We start from the raw sequence: 7,072 nt of genomic DNA, 5'->3' as shown, positions 1-7,072 counted from the left end.
ATCAGTTTTGTGTTTGACTTCAGGGGGCCAGGGTGGGCATGGCCAGGGTGAGCATTGCCAGCTCAACGTCACTCGTGTCGGGGGCACCTGTGGTGGCCCAAGCGCTTTGCCAGAGAAAACAGGCTCTCCTCCTGCAAACCTCTGCCAGCGTGTGGCCTTCCCGAGCACAGTTTTCGCTGGCAGAGGCACTGCAGGCCAGTCCTTCACTGTTTCCAGGGTGGCCCCACAGGCCAGATCTAAGAACCCCGTGGGCTGGATCAGGCCCCTGGACCTTGAGTTTGACAACCCTGCTGTAATGTTTCAAATTTAACCTTTTTTTTAAAAAAAAAGTCTTGCATTTCAGCTAAAGCTAACATTCTATTCTTGCTGTACAGTAGTAGTTTTTTCCCCTATATCTTATTAGATTTTTCTTATTTTGAATGTTATAACAAGCATAGGAAAATAGATACATTTGTTTTAGTTGTCTCATCAAATTTTCTGTTACTGAAATTGTATTCAAATTCTTCACATAGGATTTTACTCTCACCCCCAAAAATTAAAATCACGTTCTATAATATAAAACAAGAAATGAAATTTAATGGAATTCAAAAATATACAGGCTGGTATTCAATCTCCCACATAGTATAAATAAATGACAGTTCATTAGTAAAGACTTCAATTTGATTCAGTGCTAAGGCTTACAATAACATTAAAAACAGATATACATACACAAAAGTCAACCATGGTTGTGAGATTGGATTTTACAAAGATGTAGGAAAATAATCTTTGTATAACCATGTTATCTATCATGGCAAGTCTGCTTTCCTCTCCCAATCTTCATGCAGAAACAAGAAAACAAGCTAACTGAAAAAAAGTTACCCTTTCCCGGAAATCTGAGAAAAAAATATGGTGAAAAATATCCTTAGGAAAATGCTGAAGTGGTAATTGTCCTATATATGTTTTTTAATTTAGAATTACATCAACATCAAACTAAAGTATTTGTTTAAAATTAATTTCATATTGGAAAACGATCACTCTTCCGTTTGTCTTGTCATATCCTGCAAAGAAATAGGGAGATTAGTATATCACATTAAACAACAGCACATTAAACAGCAGCAAATGTTATATTAAGGTAATATATTAAATAAAAAAGGTTCATTCAAAGCTGTCAATATTGTTTTCAAATTAGATAAAGCTATTTTCAAATTAGCAAATGTTTATAATTTTCAGTAAGGATCTCAAATGACACAAATGTTAAGTCTGAACAGCAGTTCATGACTACTTGGGGAAATATGCCAATTAAATCACTTGGAAAGACATTTTAATATACAGTATTTAAATATTCTAAGTAAATACTTTACATGGTATAATTAAAGCTTTACTGGCACCTCAGAATTGGAAATACACATCACACATTCAGATGGGTAAACGGCTAAAGGAAATCATCATTGTGCCAGCGATAAAATATATTTCCCATTAATAAAAACATGTATTAAAATATTTTCCATTTTATCATTGATTTGCAAATATTTTTATTTATTTTAAAGAGGGAAAAGTAAAACAAACAAGCATTCATGTAACTTTAATCTTCTAGAAATATGTATTCAACTTTCCAAGTGCATTTATTAATCCAAATCACAATTCTTACTCTTTATATAGTAAGAGCAATACTCACCATTTAATATGGGATCCAGTGAGGCATACTGAGTGCTCCAAAACAAAACAAAACAAAACAACAAAAAAAGAAATCAAACGGTTGGCAATATTTAAGTATAATACTATTTTTCATGTAATAAAATGGAAGCATCTAGGATTTTTAAAATTTTGCATTTATGAATAAAATATATTTATGAATAAAAGCATTTTATTGCTTATAATTGCTTGGTATGCAAGTATGTAGGAGATCTCATTCTATACTATCTTTAAAAAACAAAAACAAAGCACAGCTAAAACACTGGATCATCCCCTTGAATGTACTTTGAAGCTTTTTCTCTCAAAAGAATACATTATTAACATTACTCTCTAAATTTACTATTCCTATGTTGCCACTTCATAAGAGAGTTAATGAAAATACCCATCCATGGATTGTAGGAGCAGCGCACTGGAAAATAGTCATGAGCTGGCTACACTGTACAAGGAGCTTACTAAAACTGGGCAACAGCAGCTGAATGCCCCATGACTTTAAAACACCCAAAATGCCCAAAAAAGTGCTGGCAAATGAAACATCTCAGTTGCAAAGACAATAACTGAAAATAACTTGCAGTATGTTGAAGTAGTTATCAAATTCTGAAAAGGCCTTTATTCTACAATGGACTGATTTGGGCTGTTGCTGTTCCAAAACTTATGGGAAAACTACAAAGGAAGAGTTAACCCAGAATTAAACTATTTTATTCATTCACTATTCTAATGAATGAATCTTACAGTTACTCTTGTTTAATAAGAATGAAATTAAGGTTAAGGTTTACAATTTCCACTCTTTGGGACTCCAGCTATCTGAACTAGTAAAACATATTCCCTACAGACTTGGTTCAGGCTGAGAGCTAAGTACACTCCCCCCACCCCCAAAAACCATCGAAGTCTCAATAAAATGGTATTCCTTGGGTTAAATTTACTGTTACAGAGTAAAGAGGGCAGAGGTCATGGCTCCAAGATGACTCTCTAGCTAATCCCTGCACTGACAAAGAAGCAATTAATCATTAGAACAGGGACATCTTAGCTGATGCTACTGATTTATGAAGACATCAACTGCAGTAATGATCACTACTTGCACAATTCATCATTATTCAGACAGCTTGGCAGGGTGGAAATAACTCAAAATAATCAATACTCGAAGTACATTTTCCCTACAGTTTCTTGAAAATCTTAATTAAAAGCCACCAAATTCTAGAAAATATACACAAATGGAACCAGGAATTAGCAATTTTATACACAACTAAGACAGATGCATTAAAATGCCTATTACACATACACATATATATGCTTCAAAAATGAAATTTATTGTCTGCTCTAGGGGTTGTAAAACTTTATGTCCAACCAAAAACCTCAGGTCCTATGTATTATAATGGGCACTTTTTTGAAAAGGATTTTTTATTCTTGTAGGCATTCTTTTATTATATTTATCATATATTATGAATTTTATGAAACTCTGCTGTAGTTTACAATACATCACACAATATCTCATGCACAGCAAACACTTTATTTTTTGTTTTGGGGAAATGAAAGTAATATTGGAAATGGTTTGTTACATTTACGACGATAGCAGACTCCTGTCATTTTTCTGCCTGAATCAAATCAGCAAAAAGCACTATTGTCCAAATAAAAAAAAAAAAAATTAGAAAGCTCAACATAAACACAACACATTAAACTTCAAGTAAGGGTAGTGACCACAATTAAGACTAACTTGGTCATTAAGCAACGCTGTCATTAAACAAAACAGTTACTGTGTTTATGATCTTTCTTTCTACTTACTACTTTGCTTTACAGACCTGCAAAGGTCATAAATGTGAGGATATGAGTACCATGGTAACAAGTTACAATGGAACTATCAATGGTCCCTATCTATATAGCATGATAGATAGACAAAGACTCTGAGAATACCGTGGACACCCAAGAAAACAATCTGATATATCATTGAACAAATCAACCCAGAGTTCTCACTCAAGGCACAAATGACCAGGCTCAAATTATCTTTCTGCAGACATATTATGAGAAGACCTAGCAGAAGAGGACAACCAGCAGCAAGATGCATAAATCTTACAATGGCAATGAATGCACCATTGGCAGACTTGAAAGAACAATTTAGAGACAGATTGTCAAAGAGAAAATCTATGTGGTCAGTAATAATTGAAAATAACTTGGCACATAATCAACTTCATAGCATGATAGCAGGTCTGGGTCAAGAAAAATGGGACAAAATAAATTCCTAGGAAGATCTAAATAAGCTGGATATGATTTTAAAAGAGGATAGCAGCAAAACAAGAAGTGTTACAGCTATTTTAAGCTTCTGAAAGGGAAGCTCTATTCTATAGTTTTTCTCTGCACTAAGCAGATGGAAAACAATAGCCACAGGCTGTCTTGAAATCAGTCAACTTAGAAGTTATCACCAAACTTGTTTCCTAGTGAATGTCTATTTCAATAATAATTAAAATATCTTTTCTGCTTCTGTAGTCTCTCAATACTGGTGCAGCTATTTGTGTTGTCACAAGATCCTTTCTTGCATTAGTTATGTAAATCTTTCAATGGAGGTGATTCACCACACACAGAAATGCAACATGCAGAAAGCTGGGAAAGCATTCTTATACAATAAACCTGAAAGATGCATCAGCTTTAACAATTTCAAAAACTCTCCTATAAAAATGTGAATTCCAAATCAATTCTTCTGAAGAATCTGTAAACTCTTTCTAGTTTTTATTAATTTTAGTTTGGAGAAACCAAATTATGCACTAGAAGTAATTACAAGGAGTGTAAGAAGTATGCCTAAAATAATATTTTTAAAAAATATGATTATCTTCTTTGCACAGATATATTTCAAAATATCCTTTTGTCTACCAAAATATATTTGGAAAATGCTTTCAAATTACTGTTTCACAATTTAGCACAACTAGAAAGTTTTTTATTGCTTCACACGCATAGTGTGAGTTTTCAGGTTTAGTTTTATAGGTGTTTTTTTTTTTAATATTCTGTAACGTTCCAAATTTAATTCTGTATCTTTTCTGTAGTTCCTCATTTGACATAATAGCACAGCCAAGAATTTGGTTACCATTTGTATTATGTATAGGTTTATGACAAGCTCAACTTGTACTTCAGGATCAAAATCAATTACAGAGAAATTACTCTGTAAATCCTAATTACTATCAATACGTTTCTCTGCTAAAATCTATGTAGTAGTTCAGAACTCTTTATCTGACTCGTAACACTAGAGATATGTTGTTTCATCAAACTATTTTACTGCTTCTGTAATAGCAAGATTACTTATGTGTAATTATGTAATATGTTATGCCATCACAGATAAAAATCTGAAAGTGAATATTTTTTTTCCAAATAATCATTCTAATAATGATAATCACATCCGTTTTTCTATGTACACTACCCTAAGAATATAATTTACCTTAACTACAATACATTATAGCATCATATATTATTGCTGGATAACCTGTACCCCTTTTGCACAACAGCTCCATCTTGTGACAGTTGGAGGCTTTGAAGCAAACCAAGGTACTATTTAAGAACTTTCCTGCCTTTATATTTTGTAAATAATTCAAGGTGGCAAGCACACACAATACTTCTTCCTTCTATTTAATTAGCTGATGGATAGAACCATGTAAATATATTGAATTGTACTAACAACTTCACTAAATTCAGAAGTAGTATCTGATTATTAAACAAAATATACAGGTTCTAGACAAAAAAAAAAGCTTGAGACCTTCAATGTTGCCGCCATGTTTTATATTGTCATTCTTTCATGTAGGTTCAATTATTCTAAGCTATCCTTTCATATTTAGTACCGCAGTTCTGATTTTCCCCCTTCTTTCTCCCCAAAGTCTGTCATCTCAGCCTCTGTCCTATAATGTAGTCAATAAATTCTGGAAACACTTCAACATTCATCACTGGCATAAAAAAAATTGTGCTACTTTGCAAATTTACAGTAGCACTATACTAGAAAATGCACTAATAATTTGTTCAGTTTGGCAAATGTAAAAATGTAATCCAGCATAATTCAGTAATATTTTGCAGATTCCAGTACTGTCAAAGTCAGTCTGTTTCAAATTTTGTTGGATTAAATAAATAATCACTCAAGATTAGATAGCTATTTTTCTTAGATTCTTTTGAAGTTACAATTAAATTATCTCATCTGTTCTCCTTGAATTGATTATCACTATTTGACATGAGAAACTGATCTGTTGTCCCATGTGGTAGATTTAATAGCTACTAGCCCAATAGTCACTGCCCCAACCTCGAAGGATTTAAAGGAGCAGCTGCTTCATCCCCAATCATTTTTCCATTCAATCCCAATAGCACATCACAACAAAGCAGATTCAGCTCAGCAAATCCAATCTTCCCGGCCATGTTATTAGACAGAAAGTACAATCAGCAAATTAGTTAATAGTCCAGTAAGGAGCTGACATTGTAAACTCCATAAAAGAAGTTTTGAGATTCTGCAGGCCAGTAATGATAGAAGCAAGTACAATATGCAAAAGCGATCAAAGCTTAAACTCCTCTATTCATATTAGGCAGAAAGTCTCCCCGGGGGAGCCTAGTGATTTTAAGGGCGAATTATTAAAAAGAGCATCAAGCCCTTTTTTTCTAAACCTTGGCGAACAACTAATTCAGTGCTCCTCCTTACACACCAGTATTCTCCTAAAGAGACGACTTGGTCTCCGACGAGCTCGGGAGGCTTAGCCCCTCCGCCGAGATGGACAAAATGGCGCAAAGCTCGGTCTATTTTTAAGAACAAGGAGGAGTGCTGTGGTTTCTTGAGGAGGGCGCCATCGTCTTTCTTTTTCCGTTCGCCCACCCACATCAGACCGAGAGGCTCCGAAGAATCTCCCGCCCAAGACCCATTTCCCGGCGTAGCAACCGTTTGAGGAAAACGCGAAGCGATCGCGCCTCTGCCAAATGTCTACCTCTCAAGCCCTCGGCGCCGTCCGCTAGAAGGTCGTCGGAGCGTATCTTTGCTTCATCACATTTCTCGGGTCAGAAGAACGGAGGAGCCCAGCGGTTCCGGGGACGAACCTGCCAAAACGGAGGGAATGTGAGGCCTACCCGGTCGTCCTTGAGGGCACTCTCAACCGCAGCCGACTCTAAGCGAAGCGGGCGCGCGGGGCTCCTTCACCACGCGGCGAAGCCACATGTCAAGTCTCGCGAGGAGCGGGAGCCACAACGGTCCTTTTGAAGGTCACGTGATTCGGGGGGGGTCGCCCTCGGGCCTGGGTGGGCCGAATTTATTATTTTTTTTCCTCATCGATTTGATAGGTCCATATAGCACCGAAGTTTAATGCCGTCCAGGACGAGTTTACAAACACAAATGACATGGGATACTTTCCGACATTTCTTTTAGGCCGCTTTTAACGAACAAGCCAACCACTCGTTTCTT

General features: G+C 35.7%; 1 long non-coding RNA gene and 1 other non-coding gene across 2 annotated transcripts; both read right to left on the bottom strand.

Annotated features, from left to right (window-relative positions):
* Positions 1-551: 551 nt before the first annotated feature.
* On the bottom strand, positions 552-6,803 carry LOC139315776 (uncharacterized). The gene is made up of 3 exons (XR_011600300.1): positions 6,603-6,803; positions 1,655-1,689; positions 552-1,037 (listed from the first exon to the last, which is right to left on the bottom strand). It is a non-coding gene; the product is annotated as an uncharacterized lncRNA (long non-coding RNA).
* Positions 1,360-1,437, bottom strand: LOC139316085 (small nucleolar RNA SNORD87). The gene has a single exon (XR_011600335.1). It is a non-coding gene; the product is annotated as a small nucleolar RNA SNORD87 (small nucleolar RNA).
* Positions 6,804-7,072: the final 269 nt, after the last annotated feature.

The sequence above is a fragment of the Pituophis catenifer genome, unplaced genomic scaffold (genome assembly GCF_029215685.1).
Source record: "Pituophis catenifer annectens isolate HBS135680 unplaced genomic scaffold, rPitCat1.0.hap2 SCAF_3, whole genome shotgun sequence".
Lineage (NCBI taxonomy): Eukaryota > Metazoa > Chordata > Lepidosauria > Squamata > Colubridae > Pituophis > Pituophis catenifer.
The sequence above is the reverse complement of the archived record's forward strand: the minus strand, read 5'-3'. Positions and strand labels throughout refer to the sequence as shown.